The sequence below is a fragment of the Schistocerca americana genome, chromosome 7 (assembly GCF_021461395.2).
Source record: "Schistocerca americana isolate TAMUIC-IGC-003095 chromosome 7, iqSchAmer2.1, whole genome shotgun sequence".
NCBI classification, from domain to species: Eukaryota; Metazoa; Arthropoda; class Insecta; order Orthoptera; family Acrididae; genus Schistocerca; species Schistocerca americana.
In genome coordinates, this window is record NC_060125.1 from 8,447,896 (window position 1) to 8,475,593 (window position 27,698).

The window sequence follows — 27,698 nt, forward strand, 5'->3', positions numbered from 1 at the left end:
CCTTTCCTGTGAGACCGGTTTTAGATTCCGATGCTTCACTTCAGGTTTAATGTATCCCTTGGACTTTCTTATTGACGACGAAACACAGAAATTGCATCGGAAATAAATACAAAAGGCACAATGCCGACCTAAGTAGATGAAAAATGACTCTTCTTACTGTCTATGTTTTGAACCATTCCTGTGACACTAGTTATAGATTCCGATGCTTTACTTCGGGTTTACTGCATCCCTGTGACTTTCTTATTGACGATGAAACACAGAAATTGCATCGGAATTAAATACAATAGGCACAATGCTGACTTAAGTACAAGGAAACTGACTCTTCTTACTGTCTATGTTGTGAACCATTCCTGTGACACTAGTTATAGATTCCGATGCTTCACTTCAGGTTTACTGTATCCCTCTGACTTTCGTATTGACGATGAAACACGGAAATTTCATCGGAATTAAATACAAAAGGCACAATGCCAACTTAAGTACAAGAAAACTGACTTTTCTAACTGTCTATGTTTTAAACCATTCCTGTGACACTAGTTACAGATTCCGATGCTTCACTTCAGGTTTACTGTATCCCTCTGACCTCCTTATTGACGATGAAACACAGAAATTGCATCGGAATTTAATACAAAAGGCACAAAGCCGACTTAAGTACAAGAAAACTGACTCTTCTTACTGTCTATGATTTGAACCATTCCTGTGACACTAGTTATAGATTCCGATGCTTTACTTCAGGTTTACTGCATCCCTGTGACTTTCTTATTGACGATGAAACACAGAAATTGCATCGGAATTAAATACAATAGGCACAATGCTGACTTAAGTACAAGGAAACTGACTCTTCTTACTGTCTATGTTGTGAACCATTCCTGTGACACTAGTTATAGATTCCGATGCTTCACTTCAGGTTTACTGTATCCCTCTGACTTTCGTATTGACGATGAAACACGGAAAATTCATCGGAATTAAATACAAAAGGCACAATGCCAACTTAAGTACAAGAAAACTGACTTTTCTAACTGTCTATGTTTTAAACCATTCCTGTGACACTAGTTACAGATTCCGATGCTTCACTTCAGGTTTACTGTATCCCTCTGACCTCCTTATTGACGATGAAACGCAGAAATTGCATCGGAATTTAATACAAAAGGCACAAAGCCGACTTAAGTACAAGAAAACTGACTCTTCTTGCTGTCTATGTTTTGAACCATTCCTGTGACACTAGTTATAGATTCCGATGCTTCACTTCAGGTTTACTGTATCCCTCTGACCTTCGTATTGACGATGGAACACAGAAATTGCATCGTATTTAAATAGAAAAGGCACAATGACGACTTAAGTACAAGAAAACTGACTCTTCTTACTCTCTACGATTTGAACCATTCCTGTGACACTAGTTATAGATTCCGATACTTCACTTCAGGTTTACTGTATCCCTTTGACCTTCTTATTGACGATGAAACACAGATATTGCATCGGAATTAAATACAAAAGGCACAACGCCGACTTAAGTACAAGAAAACTGACTCTTCTTACTGTCTATGATTTGAACCATTCCTGTGACACTAGTTATAGTTTCCGATGCTTCACTTCAGGTTTACTGTATCCCTCTGACCTCCTTATTGACGATGAAACACAGTAATTGCATCGGAATTCAATAGAAAAGGCACAATGCCGACTCAAGTACAAGAGGACTGGCTCTTCTTACTGTCTACGTTTTGAACCTTTCCTGTGAGACCGGTTTTAGATTCCGATGCTTCACTTCAGGTTTAATGTATCCCTTGGACTTTCTTATTGACGACGAAAAACAGAAATTGCATCGGAAATAAATACAAAAGGCACAATGCCGACCTAAGTAGATGAAAAATGACTCTTCTTACTGTCTATGTTTTGAACCATTCCTGTGACACTAGTTATAGATTCCGATGCTTTACTTCAGGTTTACTGCATCCCTGTGACTTTCTTATTGACGATGAAACACAGAAATTGCATCGGAATTAAATACAATAGGCACAATGCTGACTTAAGTACAAGGAAACTGACTCTTCTTACTGTCTATGTTTTGAACCATTCCTGTGACACTAGTTATAGATTCCGATGCTTCACTTCAGGTTTACTGTATCCCTCTGACTTTCGTATTGACGATGAAACACGGAAATTTCATCGGAATTAAATACAAAAGGCACAATGCCAACTTAAGTACAAGAAAACTGACTTTTCTTACTGTCTATGTTTTGAACCATTCCTGTGACACTAGTTATAGATTCCGATGCTTCTCTTCAGGATTACTGCATCCCTCTGACCTTCTTATTGACGATGAAACACAGAAATTGCATCGGAATTATATACAAAAGGCACAATGCCGACTTAAGTACAAGAAAACTGGCTCTTCGTACTGTCTATGTTTTGAACCATTCCTGTGACACTAGTTATAGTTTCCGATGCTACACTTCGGGTTTACTATATCCCTCTGACCTTCTTATTGACGATGAAACACAGAAATTGCATCGGAATTAAATACAAAAGGCAAAATGCCGACTTAAGACCAAGAAAACTGACTCTTCTTACTGTCTGTGTTTTGAACCACTGCTGTGACACTAGTTATAGAATCCCATACTTCACTTCAGGTTTACTGTATCCCTCCGACCTTCTTATTGACGATGAAACACAGAAATTGCATCGGAATTAAATAGAAAAGGCACAATGCCGACTTAAGTACAAGAAAACTGACTCTTCTTACTGTCTATGTTTTGAACCATTTCTGTGACACTAGTTATAGATTCCGATGCTTCACTTCAGGTTTACTATATACCTCTGACCTCCATATTGACGATGAAACACAGAAAGTGCATCGGAATTAAATGGAAAAGGCACAATGCCGACTTAAGTACAAGAAAACTGACTCTTCCTACTGTCTATGTTTTGAATTATTCCTGTGACACTAGTTATAGGTTCCGATGCTTCACTTCAGGTTTACTGTATCCCTCTGACATTCGTATTGACGATGAAACACAGAATTTAAATCAAAAAGAAATGGAAAAGGCACTATGCCGACTCAAGTACAAGAAAACTGACTCTTCTTTCTGTCTATGTTTTAAACCATTCCTGTGACACTAGTTACAGATTCCGTTGCTTCACTTCAGGTTTACTGTATCCCTCTGACCTCCTTATTGACGATGAAACACAGAAATTTCATCGGAATTTAATACAAAAGGCACAAAGCCGACTTAAGTACAAGAAAACTGACTCTTCTTACTGTCTATGTTTTGAACCATTTCTGTGACACTAGTTACAGATTCCGATGCTTCACTTCAGGTTAACTGTATCCATCTGACCTCCTTATTGACGATGAAAAACAGAAATTGCATCGGAAATAAATCCAAAAGGCACAATGCCGACTCAAGTACAAGAGGGCTGGCTCTTTTTACTGTCTATGTTTTGAACCATTCCTGTGACACTAGTTATAGATTCCGATGCTTCACTTCAGGTTTACTGTATCCCTCTGACCTTCGTATTGACGATGGAACACAGAAATTGCATCGTATTTAAATAGAAAAGGCACAATGCCGACTTAAGTACAAGAAAACTGACTCTTCCTACTGTCTATGTTTTGAATTATTCCTGTGACACTAGTTATAGGTTCCGATGGTTCACTTCAGGTTTACTGTTTCCCTCTGACATTCGTATTGACTATGAAACACAGAATTTGAATCAAAAAGAAATGGAAAAGGCACAATGCCGACTCAAGTACAAGAAAACTGACTCTTCTTACTGTCTATGATTTAAACCATTCCTGTGACACTAATTACAGATTCCGATGCTTCACTTCAGGTTTACTGTATCCCTCTGACCTCCTTATTGACGATGAAACACAGAAATTGAATCGGAATTTAATACAAAAGGCACAAAGCCGACTTAAGTACAAGAAAACTGACTCTTCTTACTGTCTATGTTTTGAACCATTTCTGTGACACTAGTTACAGATTCCGATGCTTCACTTCAGGTTAACTGTATCCATCTGACCTTCTTATTGACGATGAAACACAGAAATTGCATCGGAATTAAATCCAAAAGGCACAATGCCGACTCAAGTACAAGAGGGCTGGCTCTTTTTACTGTCTATGTTTTGAACCATTCCTGTGACACTAGTTATAGATTCCGATGCTTCACTTCAGGTTTACTGTATCCCTCTGACCTTCTTATTGACGATGAAACACAGATATTGCATCGGAATTAAATACAAAAGGCACAACGCCGACTTAAGTACAAGAAAACTGACTCTTCTTACTGTCTATAATTTGAACCATTCCTGTGTCACTAGTTATAGTTTCCGATGCTTCACTTCAGGTTTACTGTATCCCTCTGACCTCCTTATTGACGATGAAACACAGTAATTGCATCGGAATTCAATAGAAAAGGCACAATGCCGACTCAAGTACAAGAGGACTGGCTCTTCTTACTGTCTACGTTTTGAACCTTTCCTGTGAGACCGGTTTTAGATTCCGATGCTTCACTTCAGGTTTAATGTATCCCTTGGACTTTCTTATTGACGACGAAACACAGAAATTGTATCAGAATTAAATACAAAAGGCACAATGCCGACCTAAGTAGATGAAAAATGACTCTTCTTACTGTCTATGTTTTGAACCATTCCTGTGACACTAGTTATAGATTCCTATGTTTTACTTCAGGTTTACTACATCCCTTTGACTTTCTTATTGACGATGAAACACAGAAATTGCATCGGAATTAAATACAATAGGCACAATGCTGACTTAAGTACAAGGAAACTGACTCTTCTTACTATCTACGTTGTGAACCATTCCTGTGACACTAGTTATAGATTCCGATGCTTCACTTCAGGTTTACTGTATCCCTCTGACGCTCTTATTGACGATGAAACACAGAAATTTCATCGGAATTAAATACAAAAGGCACAATGCCGACTTAAGTACAAGAAAACTGACTCTTCTTACTGTCTATGTTTTGAACCATTCCTGTAACACTAGTTATAGATTCCGATGTTTTACTTCAGGTTTACTACATCCCTGTGACTTTCTTATTGACAAGGAAACACAGAAATTGCATCGGAATTAAATACAATAGGCACAATGCTGACTTAAGTACAAGGAAACTGACTCTTCTTACTGTCTATGTTGTGAACCATTCCTGTGACACTAGTTATAGATTCCGATGCTTCACTTCAGGTTTACTGTATCCCTCTGACGTTCTTATTGTCGATGAAACACAGAAATTGCATCGGAATTAACTACAAAAGGCACAATGCCGACTTAAGTACAAGAAAACTGACTCTTCTTACTGTCTATGTTTTGAACCATTCCTGTGACACTAGTTATAGATTCCGATGCTTCACTTCAGGTTTACTGTATCCCTCTGACTTTCTTATTGACGATGAAACACAGAAATTTCATGGGAATTAAATACAAAAGGCACAATGCCGACTTAAGTACAAGAAAACTGACTCTTCTTACTGTCTATGTTTTGAACCATTCCTGTGACACTAGTTATAGATTCCGATGCTTCACTTGAGGTTTACTGTATCCCTCTGACCTTCTTATTGACGATGAAACACAGAAATTGCATCGGAAATAAATCCAAAAGGCACAATGCCGACTCAAGTACAAGAGGGCTGGCTCTTTTTACTGTCTATGATTTGAACCATTCCTGTGACACTAGTTATAGATTCCGATGCTTCACTTCAGGTTTACTGTATCCCTCTGACCTTCGTATTGACGATGGAACACAGAAATTGCATCGTATTTAAATAGAAAAGGCACAATGCCGACTTAAGTACAAGAAAACTGACTCTTCTTACTGTCTATGATTTGAACCATTCCTGTAACACTAGTTATAGATTCCGATACTTCACTTCAGGTTTACTATATCCCTTTGACCCTCTTATAGACGATGAAACACAGATATTGCATCGGAATTAAATACAAAAGGCACAAAGCCGACATAAGTACAACAAAACTGACTCTTCTTACTGTCTATGTTTTGAACCATTTCTGTGACACTAGTTACAGATTCCGATGCTTCACTTCTTGTTTACTGTATCCATCTGACCGTCTTATTGACGATGAAACACAGAAATTGCATCGGAAATAAATCCAAAAGGCACAATGCCGACTTAAGTACAAGAAAACTGACTCTTCTTACTGTCTATGTTTTGAACCATTCCTCTGACACTGGTTATAGATTCCGATGCTTCACTTCAGGTTTACTGTATCCCTCTGACCCTCATATTGACGATGAAACACAGAAATTGCATCGGAATCAAATACAAAAGGCACAATGCCGACTTAAGTAAAAGAAAACTGACTCTTCTTACTGTCTATGTTTTGAACCATTCCTGTGACACTAGTTATAGATTCCGATGCTTCACTTCAGGTTTACTGTATCCCTCTGACCTTCTTATTGACGATGAAACACAGAAATTGCATCAGAATTAAATACAAGATTCACGATGTTGACTTAAGTACAAGAAAACTGACTCTTCTTATTGTCTATGTTTTGAACCATTCCTGTGACACTAGTTATAGATTCAGATGCTTCACTTCATGTTTACTGTATAACTCTGACTTTCTTATTTACGATGAAACACAGAAATTGCATCGCAATTAAATGCAACAGGCACAATGCCGACTTAAGTACGAGTAGACTGACTCTTCTTACTGTCTATGTTTTGAACCATTCCTGTGACACTAGTTTTAGATTGCGATGCTTCATTTTAGGTTTACTGTATACCTCTTACCTTCTTATTGACGATGAAACACAGAAATTGCATCGGAATTAAATACAAAAGGCACAATGCCGTCTCAAGTACAAGACGACTGGCTCTTCTTACTGTCTATGTTTTGAACCATTCCTGTGACACTAGTAATGGATTCCCATACTTCACTTCAGCTTCACTGTATCACTATGACCTCATTATTGACGATGAAACACAGAAATTGCATCGGAATTAAATACAAAAGGCACAATGCCGACTCAAGTACAAGAAGGCTGGCTCATCATACTGTCTATGTTTTGAACCATTCCTGTGACACTAGTTATTGATTCCGTTGCTTCACTTCAGGTTTACTGTATCCCTCTGCCAATCGTATTGACGATGAAACTCAGAAATTGCATCGGAATTAAATATAAAAGGCACAATTCCGACTTAAAAACAAGAAAACTAACTCTTCTTAGTGTCTATGTTTGAACCATTCCTGTGACTCTAGTTATAGGTTCCGATGCTTCACTTCAGGTTTACTGTATCCCTCTGACTTTCTTATTGACGGTGAAACACAGAAATTGCATCGGAAATTAATACGATAGGCACAATGCCGACTTAAGTAAAAGAGGTCTGACACTTCCTACTGTCTATGTTTGAACCATTCCTGTGACACTAGTTACAGATTCCGATGCTTCACTTCACTTTCACTGTATCCCTCTGACCTTCTTATTGACAATGAAACACAGAAATTGCATCGGAATCAAATACAAAAGGCACAATGCCGACTTAAGTACAACAAAACTGACTCTTCTTACTGTCTATGTTTTGAACCATTCCTGTGACACTAGTTATAGTTTCCGATGCTTCACTTCAGGATTACTGTATCCCTCTTACCTTGTTATTGACGATGAAACACAGAAATAGCATCGGAATTCAATAGATAAGGCACAATGCCGACTCAAGTACAAGAAGACTGGCTCTTCTTACTGTCTACGTTTTGAACCTTTCCTGTGAGACCGGTTTTAGATTCCAATGCTTCACTTCAGGATTACTGTATCCCTTGGACCCTCTTATTGACGACGAAACACAGAAATTGCATCGGATTTAAATACAAAGGCACAATGCCGACCTACGTACAAAAGAACTGACTCTTCTTACTGTCTATGTTTTGAACCATTCCTGTGCCACTAGTTATAGATTCCGATGCTTCACTTCAGGTTTACTGTATCCTTCCGACCTTCTTAGTAACGATGAAACACAGAAATTGCATCGGAATTAAATACAAAAGGCACAATGCCGACATAAGTACAAGAAAACTGACTCATCTTACTGTCTATGTTTTGAACCATTCCTGTGACACTAGTTACAGTTTCCGATGCTACACTTCGGGTTTACTGTATCCCTCTGACCTTCTTATTGACGATGAAATACAGAAATTGCATCGGAATTAAATACAAAAGGCACAATGCCGACTTATGTACAAGAAGACTGATTCTTCTTACTGTTTATGTTTTGAACCATTCCTGTGACACTTGTTTTAGATTCCGATGCTTCACTACAGGTTTACTGTATCCCTCTGACCTTCTTATTGACGATGAAACACAGAAATTGCATCGGAAATAAATACAAAAGGCACAATGCCGACTCAAGTACAAGAAGACTGGCTCTTGTTTCTGTCTATGTTTTTAAACATTCCTGTGACACTAGTTATAGATTCCGATGCTTCACTTCAGGTTCACTGTATCCCTCTGCCCTCCTTATTGACGATAAAACACAGAAATTGCATCGGAATTAAATACAAAAGGCACAATGCCGACTCAAGTACAAGAAGGCTGGCTCATCTTACTGTCTATGTTTTGATCCATTCCTGTGGCACTAGTTATAGATTCCGTTGCTTCACTTCAGGTTTACTGTATCCCTCTGACTTTTTTATTGACGATGAAACACAGAAATTGCATCGAAATGAAATAGAAAAGGCACAATGCCGACTTAAGAACAAGAATACTGACTCTTCTTACTGTCTATGCTTTGAATCACTGCTGTGACACTAGTTATAGAATCCCATACTTCACTTAAGGTTTACTGTATCCCACTGACCTTCTTATTGACGATGTAAGACAGAAATTGGATCAGAATTAAATAGAAAAGGCACAATGCCGACTTAAGTACAAGAAAACTGACTCTTCTTACTGTCTATGTTTTGAACCATTTCTGTGACACTAGTTATAGATTCCGATGCTTCACTTCAGGTTTACTATATCCCTCTGACAAACTTATTGACGTAGAAACACAGAAATCGCATCGGAATTAAATAGAAAAGACACAATTTCGACTTAAGTACAAGAAAACTGACTCTTCCTACTGTCTATGTTTTGAACCATTCCTGTGACACTAGTTATAGCTTCCGATGGTTCACTTCAGGTTTACTGTATCCCTCTGACATTCGTATTGGCGATGAAACACAGAATTTGAATCAAAAAGAAATAGAAAAGGCACAATGCCGACTCAAGTACAAGAAAACTGACTCTTCTTACTGTCTATGTTTTAAACCATTCCTGTACAACTAGTTACAGATTCCGATGCTTCACTTCAGGTTTACTGTATCCCTCTGACCTCCTTATTGACGATGAAACACAGAAATTGCATCGGAATTTAATACAAAAGGCACAAAGCCGTCTTAAGTACAACAAAACTGACTCTTCTTACTGTCTATGTTTTGAACCATTTCTGTGACACTAGTTACAGATTCCGATGCTTCACTTCAGGTTTACTGTATCCATCTGACCTTCTTATTGAAGATGAAACACAGAAATTGCATCGGAAATAAATCCGAAAGGCACAATGCCGACTCAAGTACAAGAAGACTGGCTCTTTTTACTGTCTATGCTTTGAACCATTCCTGTGACACTAGTTATAGACTCCGATGCTACACTTCAGTTTTACTGTATCCCTCTGACCTTCGTATTGACGATTGAACACAGAAATTGCATCGTATTTAAATAGAAAAGGCACAATGCCGACTTAAGTACAAGAAAACTGACTCTTCTTACTGTATATGATTTGAACCATTCCTGTGACACTAGTTATAGATTCCGATACGTCACTTAAGGTTTACTGTATCCATCTGACCTTCTTATTGACGACGAAACACAAAAATTGCATCGGAAATAAATCCAAAAGCCACAATGCCGACTCAAGTACAAGAAGGCTGGCTCTTTTTACTGTCTATGTTTTGAACCTTTCCTGTGACACTAGTTATAGTTTCCGATGCTTCACTTCAGGTTTACTGTATCCCTCTGACCTCCTTATTGACGATGGAACACAGTAATTGCATCGGAATTCAATAGAAAAGGCACAATGCCGACTCAAGTACAAGAGGACTGGCTCTTCTTACTGTCTACGTTTTGAACCTTTCCTGTGCGACCGGTTTTAGATTCCGATGCTTCACCACAGGTTTACTGTATCCCTTGGACCTTCTTATTGACGACGAAACACAGAAATTGCATCGGAATTAAATACAAAAGGCACAATGCCGACCTAAGTACAAGAAAACTGACTCTTCTTACTGTCTATGTTTCGAACCCTTCCTGTGACACTAGTTGTAGATTCCGATGCTTCACTTCAGGTTTACTGTATCCCTCTGACCCTCTTATTGACTATGAAACACAGAAATTGCATCGGAATTAAATACAAAAGGCACAATGCCGACTTAAGTACAAGAAAACTGACTCTTCTTACTGTCTATGTTTTGAACCATTCCTGTGACACTCGTTATAGATTAGGATGCTTCACTTCAGGTTTACTGTATCCCTCTGACCTTCTTATTGACGATTAAACACAGAAATTGCATCGGAATTAAATACAGAAGGCACAATACCGACTAAAGTACAAGAAGACTGGCTCATCTTACTGTCTATGTTTGGAACCATTCCTGTGACACTAGTTATAGATTCCGTTGCTACACTTCAGGTTTACTGTATCCCTCTGACCTTCTTATTGACGATGAATCACAGAAATTAAATTGGAATTAAATAGAAAAGGCACAAGGCCGACTTAAGTACATGAAGACTGACTCTTCCTACTGTCTATGCTTTGAACCATTTCTGTGACACTAGTTATATATTCCGATACTTCACTTCAGGTTTACTGTATCCATCTGACCTTCTTATTGACGACGAAACACAGAAATTGCATCGGAAATAAATCCAAAAGGCACAATGCCGACTAAAGTACAAGAAGGCTGGCTATTTTTACTGCCTATGTTTTGAACCTTTCCTGCGACACTAGTTATAGCTTCCGATGCTTCACTTCAGGTTTACTGTATCCCTCTGACCTCCTTATTGACGATGAAACACAGTAATTGCATCGGAATTCAATAGAAAAGGCACAATGCCGACTCTAGTACAAGAGGACTGGCTCTTCTTACTGTCTACGTTTTGAACCTTTCCTGTGCGACCGGTTTTAGATTCCGATGCTTCACCACAGGTTTACTGTATCCCTTGGACCTTCTTATTGACGACGAAACACAGAAATTGCATCGGAATTAAATACAAAAGGCACAATGCCGACCTAAGTACAAGAAAACTGACTCTTCTTACTGTCTATGTTTTGAACCCTTCCTGTGACACTAGTTGTAGATTCCAATGCTTCACTTCAGGTTTACTGTATCCCTCTGACCCTCTTATTGACTATGAAACACTGAAATTGCATCGGAATTAAATACAAAAGGCACAATGCCGACTTAAGTACAAGAAAACTGACTCTTCTTACTGTCTATGTTTTGAACCATTCCTGTGACACTCGTTATAGATTCCGATGCTTCACTTCAGGTTTACTGTATTCCTCTGACCTTCTTATTGACGATTTAACACAGAAATTGCATCGGAATTAAATACAAAAGGCACAATGCCGACTAAAGTACAAGAAGACTGGCTCATCTTACTGTCTATGTTTGGAACCATTCCTGTGACACTAGTTATAGATTCCGTTGCTACACTTCAGGTTTACTGTATCCCTCTGACCTTCTTATTGACGATGAAACACAGAAATTAAATCGGAATTAAATAGAAAAGGCACAAGGCCGACTTAAGTACAAGAAGACTGACTCTTCCTACTGTCTATGCTTTGAACCATTTCTGTGACACTAGTTATAGATTCCGATGCTTCACTTCAGATTTACTGTATCCCTCTGACCTCCTTATTGACGATGAAACACAGAAATTGCATCGGAATTGAATAGAAAAGGCAAATGCCGACTTAACTACAAGAAAACTTACTCTTCTTACTGTCTATGTTTTGAACCATTCCTGTGGCACTAGTTATAGATTCCGATGCTTTAATTCATGTTTACTGTATCCCTCTGACCATCATGTTGACGATGAAACACAGAAATTGCATCGGAATTAAATACAAAAGGAACAATGCCGTCTCAAGTACAAGAAGACTGGCTTTTTTTTCTGTCTATGTTTCGAACCATCCCTGTGACACTAGTTGTAGATTCCGATGCTTCACTTCAGGTTCACTGTATCCCTCTGACCTCCTTATTGACGATGACACACAGAAATTGCAACGGAATGAAATACAAAAGCCACAATGCCGACTCAAGTACAAGAAGGCAGGCTCTTCTTACTGTCTATATTTTGAACCATTTCTGTGACACTAGTTATAGATTCCGATGGTTCACTTCAGGTTTACTGTATCCCTCTGACTTTCTTATTGACGATGAAACACAGACATTGCATCGGAATTATATGCAAAAGGCACAATGCCGACTCAAGTAAAAGAGGACTAGCTCTTCTGACTGTCTATGTTTTGAAAATTTCCTGTGAGACCGGTTTTAGATTCCGACGCATCACTTCAGGTTTACTGTATCCCTGGGACCTCCTTATTGACGATGAAACACAGAAATTGCATCGGAATTAAATAGAAAAGGCACAAAGCTGACTTAAGTACAAGAAAACTGACTCTTCTTACTGTCCATGTTTTGAACCATTCCTGTGACACTAGTTACAGATTCCCATGCTTCACTTCAGGTTTACTGTATCCCTCTGACCTTCTTATTGACGATGAAACACAGAAATAGCATCGGAAATAAATAGAAAAGGCACAATGCCGACTTAAGTACAAGAAAACTGACTCTTCTTACTGTCTATGTTTTGAACCATTTCTGTGACACAAGTTATAGATTCCGATGCTTCACTTCAGGTTTACTGTATCCCTCTGACCTCCTTATTGACGATGAAACACAGAAATTGTATCGGAAATAAATACAAAAGGCGCAATGCCGACTCAAGTACAAGGAGGCTGGCTCTTCTTACTGTCTATGTTTTGAACCATTCCTGTGACACTAGTTATAGATTCCGATGCTCCCCTTCAGGTTTTCTGTATCCCTCTGACCTTCTTATTGACGATGAAGCACAGAAATTGCATCGGAATTAAATACAAAACTCACAATGCCGACTCAAGAACAAGAGGACTGGCTCTTCTTACTGTCTATGTTTTGAACCTTTCCTGTGAGACCGGTTTTAGATTGCGGTGCTTCACTTCTGGTTTACTGTATCCCTTTGACCTTCTTATTGACGATGAAACACAGAAATTGCATCGGAATTAAATACAAAAGGCACAATGCCGACTCAAATACAAGAAGACTGGCTTTTCTTTCTGTCTGTGTCTTGAACCATTCCTGTGACACTAGTTATAGATTCCGATGATTCACTTCAGGTTCACTGTATCCCTCTGACCTCCTTATTGACGATGACACACAGAAATCGGATCAAAATTAAATACAAAAATCACAATGCCAACTCAAGTACAAGAAGGCTGGCTCATCTTACTGTCTATCTTTCGAACCATTCCTGTGACACTAGTTATATATTCCGTTGCTTCACTTCAGGATTACTGTACCCCTCTGACCGTCTTATTGACGATGAAACACAGAAATTGCATCGGAATTAAATAGAACAGGCACAATGCCGATTTAAGTACAAGAGGACTGGCTCTTCTTACTGTCTATGTTTTGAACCTCTCCTTTGAGACCGATTTTAGATTCTTATGCTTCACTTCAGGTTTACTGTATCCCTTGGACCTTCGTATTGACGATGAAACACAGAAATTGCATCGGAATTAAATAGAAAAGGCACAATGACGACTTAAGTACATGAAAACTGACTCTTCTTACTGTCTATGCTTTGAACCATTCCTGTGACACTAGTTATTGATTCCGATGCTTCACTTCAGGTTTACTGTATCCCTCTGACCTTCTTAATGACGATGAAACACAGAAACTGCATCGGAATTATATACAAAAGGCACAATGCCAACTCAAGTACATGAGGACCGGCTCTTCTTACTGTCTATGTTTTGAGCCCTTCCTGTGAGACCGGTTTTAGATTCCGATGCTTCACTTCAGGTTTACTGTATCCCTTGCACCTTCTTATTGACGAGACGAAACACAGAAATTGCATTGGAATTAAATAGAAAAGGCACAATGCCGACTTCAGTACAAGAAGACTGACTCTTCCCACTGTCTACGTTTTGAACCATTCCTGTGACACTAGTTATAGATTCCGATGTTTCACTTCACGTTTACTGTATCCCCCTGACCTCCTTATTGACGATGAAACACAGAATTTGAATCGGAATTAAATAGAAAAGGCACAATGCCGACTGAAAGACAAGACAACTGACTCTTCTTACTATCTATGTTTTGGACCACTCCTGTGACACTAGTTATAGATTCCGATGCTTCACTTCATGTTTACTGTATCCCTCTGACCTTCTTATTGACGATGAAACACAGAAATTGCATCGGAATTATATACAAAAGGCACAATGCCGACTCAAGTAAAAGAGGACTGGCTCTTCCTACTGTCTATATTTTGAACCTCTCCTGTGAGACCGGTTTTAGATTCCAATGCTTCACTTCAGGTTTACTGTATCCCTTATCCCTTCTTATTGACGACGAAACACAGAAATTGCATCGGAATGAAATAGAAAAGTCACAATGCCGACTTACGTACATGAAGACTGACTCTTCTTACTGCCTACGTTTTGAACCATTCCTGTGACACTAGTTATAGATTCCGATGCTTCACTTCAGGTTTCCTGTATCCCTCTGACCCCCTTATTGACGATGAAACACAGAAATTGCATCGGAATTAAATAGAAAAGGCACAATGTCGACTTAAGTACAAGACAACTGACCCTTCTTACTGTCTATGCTTTGAACCATTCCTGTGACACTAGTTACAGATTCCGATGCTTCACTTCAGGTTTACTGTATCTCTCTGACCCTCTTATTGACGATGAAACACAGAAATTGCATCGGAATTAAATACAAAACACACAATGCCGACTTAAGTACAAGAAAACTGACTCTTCTTACTGTCTTTGTTTTGAACCATTCCTGTGACAGTAGTTATAAATTCCAAAGCTTCACTTCGGGTTTACTGTATCCCTCTGACCTTCTTATTGACGATGAATCACAGAAATTGCATCGGAATGATATACAAAAAGCACAGTGCCGACTCAAGTACAAGAGGACTGGCTCTTCCTAATGTCTATGTTTTGAACCTTTCCTGTGAGACCGGTTTTTGATTCCGACGCTTCACTTCAGGTTCACTGTATACCTTGGACCCCATTATTGACGATGAAACACAGAAATTGTATCGGAAATAAATACAAAATTCACAATGCCGACTCAAGTACAAGAAGGCTGGCTTTTCTTACTGTCTATGTTTTAAACCATTCCTCTGACACTAGTTATAAATTCCGATGCTTCACTTCAGGTTTACTGTATCCCTCTGACATTCTTATTGACGATGAAACACAGAAATTGCATCGAAATTAAATAGAAAAGGCACAATGCCGACTCAAGTACAAGAAAACTGACTCTTCTTACTGTCTATGTTTTGAACCATTCCTGTGACACTAGTTATAGATTCCGATGCTTCACTTCAGGTTTTCTGTATCCCTCTGACCTTCTTATTGACGATGAAACACAGAAATTGCATCGGAATTAAATACAAAAAGGAAAATGCCGACTCAAGTATAAGAGGACTGGCTCTTCTTACTGTCTATGTTTTGAACCTTTCCTGTGAGACCGGTTTTAGATTGCGATGCTTCACTTCAGGTTTACTGTATCCCTTGGACCTTCTTATTGACGACGAAACACAGAAATTGCATCGAAATTAAATTGAAAAGGCACAATGCCGACTCAAGTACAAGAAAACTGACTCTTCTTACTGTCTATGTTTTGAACCATTCCTGTGACACTAGTTATAGATTCCGATGATTCACTTCAGGTTCACTGTATCCCTCTGACCTCCTTATTGACGATGACACACAGAAATTGCATCGGAATTAAATGCAAAAATCACAATGCCGACTCAAGTACAAGAAGGCTGGCTCATCTTACTGTCTATCTTTCGAACCATTCCTGTGACACTAGTTATAGATTCCGTTGCTTCACTTCAGGATTACTGTATCCCTCTGCTCTTCTTATTGACGATGAAACACAGAAATTGCATCAGAATTAAATAGAACAGGCACAATGCCGACTTAAGTACAAGAGGACTGGCTCTTCTTACTGTCTATGTTTTGAACCTTTCCTTTGAGACCGATTTTAGTTTCTGATGCTTCACTTCAGGTTTGCTGTATCCCTTGGACCTTCTTATTGACGACGAAACACAGAAATTGCATTGGAATTAAATAGAAAAGGCACAATGCCGACTTAAAAACAAGAAGACTGACTCTTCTTACTGTCTATGTTTTGAACCATTCCTGTGACACTAGGTACAGATTCCGATGCTTCACCTCAGGTTTACTGTATCCCTCTGACCTTATTGACGATGAAACACAGTAACTGCATCGGAATTATATACAAAAATCACAATGCCAACTCAAGTACATGAGGACCGGCTCTTCTTACTGTCTATGTTGTGAGCCCTTCCTGTGAGACAGGTTTTTAGATTCCGATGCTTCACTTCAGGTTTACTGTATCCCTTGCACCTTCTTATTGACGACGAAACACAGAAAATGCATTGGAATTAAATAGAAAAGGCACAATGCCGTCTTAAGTACAAGACAACTGACTCTTCTTACTGTCTATGCTTTGAACCATTCCTGTGACACTAGTTATAGATTCCGATGCTTCACTTCAGGTTTACTGTATCCCTCTGTCCTTCTTATTGACGATGAAACACAGAAATTGCATCGGAATGATATACAAAAAGCGCAGTGCCGACTCAAGTACAAGAGGACTGGCTCTTCTTACTGTCTATGTTTTGAACCTTTCCTGTGAGACCGGTTTTAGAATGCGATGCTTCACTTCAGGTTTACTGTATCCCTTGGACCTTCTTATTGACGACGAAACACAGAAATTGCATCGGAATTAAATACAAAAGGCACAATGCCGACTCAAGTACAAGAAGACTGGCTTTTCTTTCTGTCTAACTTTCGAACCATTCCTGTGACACTAGTTATAGATTCCGTTGCTTCACTTCAGGTTTACCGTATCCCTCTGACCTCCTTATTGAATATGAAACACAGAAATTGCATTGTAATCAAATAGAAATGGCACAATGCCGACTCAAGTACAAGAAGGCTGGCTCATCTTACTGTCTATCTTTCGAACCATTCCTGTGACACTAGTTATAGATTCCGTTGCTTCACTTCAGGATTACTGTATCCCTCTGACCTTCTTGGTGACGATGAAACACAGAAATTGCATCGGATTTAAATAGAAAAGGCACAATGCCGACTTAAGTACAAGACAACTGACTCTTCTTACTGTCTATGCTTTGAACCATTCCTGTGACACTAGTTATAGATTCCGATGCTTCACTTCAGGTTTACTGTATCCCTCTGTCCTTCTTATTGACGATGAAACACAGAAATTGCATCGGAATGATATACAAAAAGCACAGTGCCGACTCAAGTACAAGAGGACTGGCTCTTCTTACTGTCTATGTTTTGAACCTTTCCTGTGAGACCGGTTTTAGAATGCGATGCTTCACTTCAGGTTTACTGTGTCCCTTGGACCTTCTTATTGACGACGAAACACAGAAATTGCATCGGAATTAAATACAAAAGGCACAATGCCGACTCAAGTACAAGAAGACTGGCTTTTCTTTCTGTCTAACTTTCGAACCATTCCTGTGACACTAGTTATAGATTCCGTTGCTTCACTTCAGGTTTACCGTATCCCTCTGACCTCCTTATTGAAGATGAAACACAGAAATTGCATTGTAATCAAATAGAAATGGCACAATGCCGACTAAAGTACAAGACAACTGACTCATCTTACTGTCTATGTTTTTAACCATTCCTGTGACACTGGTTATAGATTCCGATGCTTCACTTCAGGTTTTCTGTATCCCTCTGACCTCCTTATTGACGATGAAACACAGAAATTGCATCGGAATTAAATAGAAAAGGCACAATGGCGACTTAAGTACAAGACAACTGACCCTTCTTACTGCCTATGTTTTGAACCATTCCTGTGACACTAGTTACAGATTCCGATGCTTCACCTCAGGTTTATTGTATCTCTCTGACCTTCGTATTGACGATGAAACACAGAAATTGCATCGGAATTAAATACAATAGGCACAATGCCGACTTGAGTACAAGAAAACTGACTCTTCTTACTGTCTACGTTTTGAACCATTCCTGTGACACTAGTTATAAATTCCGATGCTTCACTTCTGGTTTACTGTATCCCTCTGACCTTCTTATTGACGATGAAACACAGAAATTGCATCGGAATGATATACAAAAAGCACAGTGCCGACTCAAGTACAAGAGGACTGGCTCTTCTTACTGTCTATGTTTTGAACCTTTCCTGTGAGACCGGTTTTTGATTCCGACCCTTCACTTCAGGTTCACTGTATCCCTTGGACCCCATTATTGACGATGAAACACAGAAATTGCATTGGAATTAAATACAAAAGGCACAATGCTGACTTAAGTACAAGAAAACTGACTCTTCTTACTGTCTATGTTTTGAACCATTCCTGTGACACTAGTTGTTGATTCCGATGGTTCACTTCAGGTTTACTGTATCCCTCTGACATTCTTATTGACGATGAAACACAGACATTGCATCGGAATTAAATAGAAAAGACACAATGCCGATTCAAGTACAAGAAAACTGACTCTTCTTACTGTCTATGTTTTGAACCATTTCTGTGACACTAGTTATAGATTCCGATGCTTCACTTCAGGTTTTCTGTATCCCTCTGACCTTCTTATTGACGATGAAACACAGAAATTGGATCGGAATTAAATACAAAAAGCACAATGCCGACTCAAGTACAAGAGGACTGGCTCTTCTTACTGTCTATCTTTTGAACCTTTCCTGTGAGACCGGTTTTAGATTGCGATGCTTCACTTCAGGTTTACTGTATCCCTTGGACCTTCTTATTGACGAAGAAACACAGAAATTGCATCGGAATTAAATACAAAAGGCACAATGCCGACTCAAGTACAAGAAGACTGGCTTTTCTTTCTGCCTAACTTTCGAACCATTCCTGTGACACTAGTTATAGATTCCGTTGCATCACTCCAGGTTTACTGTATCCCTCTGACCTCCATATTGAAGATGAAACACAGAAATTGCATTGTAATTAAATAGAAAAGGCACAATGCCGACTTAAGTACAAGACAACTGACTCATCTTACTGTCTATGTTTTTAACCATTCCTGTGACACTAGTTATAGATTCCGATGCTTCACTTCAGGTTTTCTGTATCCCTCTGACCTCCTTATTGACGATGAAACACAGTAATTGCATCGGAATTAAATAGAAAAGGCACAATGCCGACTTAAGTACAAGACAACTGACCCTCCTTACTGCCTATGTTTTGAACCATTCCTGTGAAACTAGTTACAGATTCCGATGCTTCACTTCAGGTTTAATGTATCTCTCTGACCTTCGTATTGACGATCAAACACAGAAATTGCATCGGAATTAAATACAATAGGCACAATGCCGACTTGAGTACAAGAAAACTGACTCTTCTTACTGTCTATGTTTTGAACCATTCCTGTGACAGTAGTTATAAATTCCGATGCTTCTCTTCGGGTTTACTGTATCCCTCTGACCTTCTTATTGACGATGAAACACAGAAATTGCATCGGAATGATATACAAAAAGCACAGTGCTGACTCAAGTACAAGAGGACTGGCTCTTCTTACTGTCTATGTTTTGAACCTTTCCTGTGAGACCGGTTTTTGATTCCGACGTTTCACTTCAGGTTCACTGTATCCCGTGGACCCCATTATTGACGATGAAACACAGAAATTGCATTGGAATTAAATACAAAAGGCACAATACTGACTTAAGTACAAGAAAACTGACTCTTCTTACTGGCTATGTTTTGAACCATTCCTGTGACACTAGTTATAGATTCCGATGGTTCACTTCAGGTTTACTGTATCCCTCTGACATTCTTATTGACGATGAAACACAGACATTGCATCGGAATTAAATAGAAAAGACACAATGCCGATTCAAGTACAAGAAAACTGACTCTTCTTACTGTCTATGTTTTGAACCATTCCTGTGACACTAGTTACAGATTCCGATGCTTCACTTCAGGTTTACTGTATCCCTCTAACCTTCTTATTGACGATGAAATACAGAAATTGCATCAGAATTAAATAGAAAAGGCACAATGCCAACTTAAGCACAAGAAAACTGACTCTTCTTACTGTCCATGATTTGAACCATTTCTGTGACACTAGTTATAGATTCCGATGCTTCACTTCAGGTTTACTGTATCCCTCTGACCTTCTTATTGACGATGAAATACAGAAATTGCATCGGAATTAAATAGAAAACGCACAATGCCGACTTAAGTACAAGAAAACTGACTCTTCTTACTGTCTATGTTTTGAACCATTTCTGTGACACTAGTTATAGCTTCCGATGCTTCACTTCAGGTTTACTGTATCCCTCTGACCTCCTTATTGACGATGAAACACAAAAATTGCATCGGAATTATATACAAAAGGCACAATGCCGACTCAAGTACAAGAGGACTGGCTCTTCTTACTGTCTAAGTTTTGAACCTTACCTGTGAGACCGAATTTAGATTGCGATGCTTCACTTCAGGTTTACTGTATCCCTTGGACCTTCTTATTGACGACGAAACACAGAAATTGCATCGGAATTAAATACAAAAGGCACAATGCCGACTCAAGTAAAAGAAGACTGGCTTTTCTTTCTGTCTATGTTTTGAACCATTCCTGTGACACTAGTTATAGCTTCCGTTGCTTCACTTCAGGATTACTGTATCCCTCTGACCTTCTTATTGACGATGAAACACAGAAATTGCATCACAATTAAATAGAACAGGCACAATGCCGACTTAAGTACAAGAGGACTGGCTCTTCTTACTGTCTATGCTTTGAACCATTCCTGTGACACTAGTTACAGATTCCGATGCTTCACTTTGGGTTTACTGTATCCCTCTGACCTTCTTATTGACGATGAAACACAGAAATTGCATCGTAATTAAATAGAAAAGGCACAATGACGACTCAAGTACATGAAAACTGACTCTTCCTACTGTCTATGCTTTGAACCATTCCTGTGACACTTGTTATAGATTCCGATGCTTCACTTCAGGTTTACTGTATCCCCCTGACCTCCTTATTGACGATGTAACACTGAATTTGCATCGGAATTAAATAGAAAAGGCACAATGGCGACTGAAGTACAAGACAACTGACTCTTCTTACTGCCTATGTTTTGGACCACTCCTGTGTCACCAGATATAGATTCCGTTGCTCCACTTCAGGTGTACTGTATCCCTTTGACCTTCTTGGTGACGATGAAACACAGAAATTGCATCGGAATTAAACAGAAAAGGCACAATGCCGACTTAAGTACAAGACAACTGACTCTTCTTACTGTCTATGTTTTGAACCATTCCTGTGACACTAGTTATAGATTCAGATGCTTCACTTCATGTTTACTGTATCCCTCTGACCTTCTTATTGATGATGAAACACAGAAATTGCATCGGAATTATATACAAAAGGCACAATGCCGACTCAAGTAAAAGAGGACTGGCTCTTCCTACTGTCTATGTTTTGAACCTCTCCTGTGAGACCGGTTTTAGATTCCGATGCTTCACTTCAGGTTTACTGTATCCCTTGGCCCTTCTTATTGACGACGAAATACAGATATTGCATCGGAATTAAATAGAAAAGTCACAATGCCGACTTACGTACTAGAAGACTGACTCTTCTTACTGTCTACGTTTTGAACCATTCCTGTGACACTAGTTATAGATTCCGATGCTTCACTTCAGGTTTACTGTATCCCTCTGACCTTCTTATTGACGATGAAACACAGAAACTGCATCGGAATGATATAGAAAAAAAGGCACAGTGCTGACTCAAGTACAAGAGGACTGGCTCTTCTTACTGTCTACGTTTTCAACCTTTCCTGTGAGACCGGTTTTTGATTCCGACGCTTCACTTCAGGTTCACTGTATCCCTTGGACCCCATTATTGACGAAGAAACACAGAAATTGCATTGGCATTAAATACAAAAGGCACAATACTGACTTAAGTACAGGTAAACTGAATATTCTTACTGTCTATGTTTTGAACCATTCCTGTGTTCCTAGTTATAGATTCCGATGGTTCACTTCAGGTTTACTGTATCCCTCTGACATTCTTATTGACGATGAACCACAGACATTGCATCAAAATTAAATAGAAAAGACACAATGCCGATTCAAGTACAAGAAAACTGACTCCTCTTACTGTCTATGTTTTGAACCATTCCTGTGACACTAGTTATAGATTCCGATGCTTCACCTCAGGTTTTCTGTATCCCTCTGACCTCCTTATTGACGATGAAACACAGAAATTGCATCGGAATTAAATAGAAAAGGCACAATGGCGACTTAAGTACAAGACAACTGACCCTTCTTACTGCCTATGTTTTGAACCATTCCTGTGACACTAGTTACAGTTTCCGATGCTTCACCTCAGGTTTATTGTATCTCTCTGACCTTCGTATTGACGATGAAACACAGAAATTGCATCGGAATTAAATACAATAGGCACAATGCCGACTTGAGTACAAGAAAACTGACTCTTCTTACTGTCTACGTTTTGAACCATTCCTGTGACACTAGTTATAAATTCCGATGCTTCACTTCTGGTTTACTGTATCCCTCTGACCTTCTTATTGACGATGAAACACAGAAATTGCATCGGAATGATATACAAAAAGCACAGTGCCGACTCAAGTACAAGAGGACTGGCTCTTCTTACTGTCTATGTTTTGAACCTTTCCTGTGAGACCGGTTTTTGATTCCGACCCTTCACTTCAGGTTCACTGTATCCCTTGGACCCCATTATTGACGATGAAACACAGAAATTGCATTGGAATTAAATACAAAAGGCACAATGCTGACTTAAGTACAAGAAAACTGACTCTTCTTACTGTCTATGTTTTGAACCATTCCTGTGACACTAGTTGTAGATTCCGATGGTTCACTTCAGGTTTACTGTATCCCTCTGACATTCTTATTGACGATGAAACACAGACATTGCATCGGAATTAAATAGAAAAGACACAATGCCGATTCAAGTACAAGAAAACTGACTCTTCTTACTGTCTATGTTTTGAACCATTTCTGTGACACTAGTTATAGATTCCGATGCTTCACTTCAGGTTTTCTGTATCCCTCTGACCTTCTTATTGACGATGAAACACAGAAATTGGATCGGAATTAAATACAAAAAGCACAATGCCGACTCAAGTACAAGAGGACTGGCTCTTCTTACTGTCTATCTTTTGAACCTTTCCTGTGAGACCGGTTTTAGATTGCGATGCTTCACTTCAGGTTTACTGTATCCCTTGGACCTTCTTATTGACGAAGAAACACAGAAATTGCATCGGAATTAAATACAAAAGGCACAATGCCGACTCAAGTACAAGAAGACTGGCTTTTCTTTCTGCCTAACTTTCGAACCATTCCTGTGACACTAGTTATAGATTCCGTTGCTTCACTCCAGGTTTACTGTATCCCTCTGACCTCCATATTGAAGATGAAACACAGAAATTGCATTGTAATTAAATAGAAAAGGCACAATGCCGACTTAAGTACAAGACAACTGACTCATCTTACTGTCTATGTTTTTAACCATTCCTGTGACACTAGTTATAGATTCCGATGCTTCACTTCAGGTTTTCTGTATCCCTCTGACCTCCTTATTGAAGATGAAACACAGTAATTGCATCGGAATTAAATAGAAAAGGCACAATGCCGACTTAAGTACAAGACAACTGACCCTCCTTACTGCCTATGTTTTGAACCATTCCTGTGAAACTAGTTACAGATTCCGATGCTTCACTTCAGGTTTAATGTATCTCTCTGACCTTCGTATTGACGATCAAACACAGAAATTGCATCGGAATTAAATACAATAGGCACAATGCCGACTTGAGTACAAGAAAACTGACTCTTCTTACTGTCTATGTTTTGAACCATTCCTGTGACAGTAGTTATAAATTCCGATGCTTCTCTTCGGGTTTACTGTATCCCTCTGACCTTCTTATTGACGATGAAACACAGAAATTGCATCGGAATGATATACAAAAAGCACAGTGCTGACTCAAGTACAAGAGGACTGGCTCTTCTTACTGTCTATGTTTTGAACCTTTCCTGTGAGACCGGTTTTCGATTCCGACGTTTCACTTCAGGTTCACTGTATCCCGTGGACCCCGTTATTGACGATGAAACACAGAAATTGCATTGGAATTAAATACAAAAGGCACAATACTGACTTAAGTACAAGAAAACTGACTCTTCTTACTGGCTATGTTTTGAACCATTCCTGTGACACTAGTTATAGATTCCGATGGTTCACTTCAGGTTTACTGTATCCCTCTGACATTCTTATTGACGATGAAACACAGACATTGCATCGGAATTAAATAGAAAAGACACAATGCCGATTCAAGTACAAGAAAACTGACTCTTCTTACTGTCTATGTTTTGAACCATTCCTGTGACACTAGTTACAGATTCCGATGCTTCACTTCAGGTTTACTGTATCCCTCTAACCTTCTTATTGACGATGAAATACAGAAATTGCATCAGAATTAAATAGAAAAGGCACAATGCCAACTTAAGCACAAGAAAACTGACTCTTCTTACTGTCCATGATTTGAACCATTTCTGTGACACTAGTTATAGATTCCGATGCTTCACTTCAGGTTTACTGTATCCCTCTGACCTTCTTATTGACGATGAAATACAGAAATTGCATCGGAATTAAATAGAAAACGCACAATGCCGACTTAAGTACAAGAAAACTGACTCTTCTTACTGTCTATGTTTTGAACCATTTCTGTGACACTAGTTATAGCTTCCGATGCTTCACTTCAGGTTTACTGTATCCCTCTGACCTCCTTATTGACGATGAAACACAGAAATTGCATCGGAATTATATACAAAAGGCACAATGCCGACTCAAGTACAAGAGGACTGGCTCTTCTTACTGTCTAAGTTTTGAACCTTACCTGTGAGACCGAATTTAGATTGCGATGCTTCACTTCAGGTTTACTGTATCCCTTGGACCTTCTTATTGACGACGAAACACAGAAATTGCATCGGAATTAAATACAAAAGGCACAATGCCGACTCAAGTAAAAGAAGACTGGCTTTTCTTTCTGTCTATGCTTTGAACCATTCCTGTGACACTAGTTATAGATTCCGATGATTCACTTCAGGTTCACTGTATCCCTCTGACCTCCTTATTGACGATGACACACAGAAATTGCATCGGAATTAAATGCAAAAGGCACAATGCCGACTTAAGTACAAGAAGGCTGGCTCATCTTACTGTCTATCTTTCGAACCATTCCTGTGACACTAGTTATAGATTCCGTTGCTTCACTTCAGGATTACTGTATCCCTCTGACCTTCTTATTGACGATGAAACACAGAAATTGCATCAGAATTAAATAGAACAGGCACAATGCCGACTTAAGTACAAGAGGACTGGCTCTTCTTACTGTCTATGCTTTGAACCATTCCTGTGACACTAGTTACAGATTCCGATGCTTCACTTTGGGTTTACTGTATCCCTCTGACCTTCTTATTGACGATGAAACACAGAAATTGCATCGTAATTAAATAGAAAAGGCACAATGACGACTCAAGTACATGAAAACTGACTCTTCCTACTGTCTATGCTTTGAACCATTCCTGTGACACTTGTTATAGATTCCGATGCTTCACTTCAGGTTTACTGTATCCCCCTGACCTCCTTATTGACGATGTAACACTGAATTTGCATCGGAATTAAATAGAAAAGGCACAATGGCGACTGAAGTACAAGACAACTGACTCTTCTTACTGTCTATGTTTTGGACCACTCCTGTGACACCAGATATAGATTCCGTTGCTCCACTTCAGGTGTACTGTATCCCTTTGACCTTCTTGGTGACGATGAAACACAGAAATTGCATCGGAATTAAACAGAAAAGGCACAATGCCGACTTAAGTACAAGACAACTGACTCTTCTTACTGTCTATGTTTTGAACCATTCCTGTGACACTAGTTATAGATTCAGATGCTTCACTTCATGTTGACTGTATCCCTCTGACCTTCTTATTGATGATGAAACACAGAAATTGCATCGGAATTATATACAAAAGGCACAATGCCGACTCAAGTAGAAGAGGACTGGCTCTTCCTACTGTCTATGTTTTGAACCTCTCCTGTGAGACCGGTTTTAGATTCCGATGCTTCACTTCAGGTTTACTGTATCCCTTGGCCCTTCTTATTGACGACGAAATACAGATATTGCATCGGAATTAAATAGAAAAGTCACAATGCCGACTTACGTACAAGAAGACTGACTCTTCTTACTGTCTACGCTTTGAACCATTCCTGTGACACTAGTTATAGATTCCGATGCTTCACTTCAGGTTTACTGTATCCCTCTGACCTTCTTATTGACGATGAAACACAGAAACTGCATCGGAATGATATACAAAAAAAGGCACAGTGCTGACTCAAGTACAAGAGGACTGGCTCTTCTTACTGTCTACGTTTTCAACCTTTCCTGTGAGACCGGTTTTTGATTCCGACGCTTCACTTCAGGTTCACTGTATCCCTTGGACCCATTTATTGACGATGAAACACAGAAATTGCATTGGCATTAAATACAAAAGGCACAATACTGACTTAAGTACAGGTAAACTGAATATTCTTACTGTCTATGTTTTGAACCATTCCTGTGTTCCTAGTTATAGATTCCGATGGTTCACTTCAGGTTTACTGTATCCCTCTGACATTCTTATTGACGATGAAACACAGACATTGCATCAAAATTAAATAGAAAAGACACAATGCCGATTCAAGTACAAGAAAACTGACTCTTCTTACTGTCTATGTTTTGAACCATTCCTGTGACACTAGTTACAGATTCCGATGCTTCACTTCAGGTTTACTGTATCCGTCTGACCTTCTTATTGACGATGAAATACAGAAATTGCATCAGAATTAAATAGAAAAAGCACAATGGCGACTTAAGTACAAGAAAACTGACTCTTCTTACTGTCTATGATTTGAACCATTTCTGTGACACTAGTTATAGATTCCGATGCTTCACTTCAGGTTTACTGTATACCTCTGACCTTCTTATTGACGATGAAACACAGACATTGCATCGGAATTAAATAGAAAAGACACAATGCCGATTGAAGTACAAGAAAACTGACTCTTCTTACTGTCTATGTTTGAACCATTCCTGTGACACTAGTTATAGATTCCGATGCTTCACTTCAGGTTTACTGTATCCCCCTGACCTCCTTATTGACGATGTAACACAGAATTTGCATCGGAATTAAATAGAAAAGGCACAATGCCGACTGAAGTACAAGACAACTGACTCTTCTTACTGTCTATGTTTTGGACCACT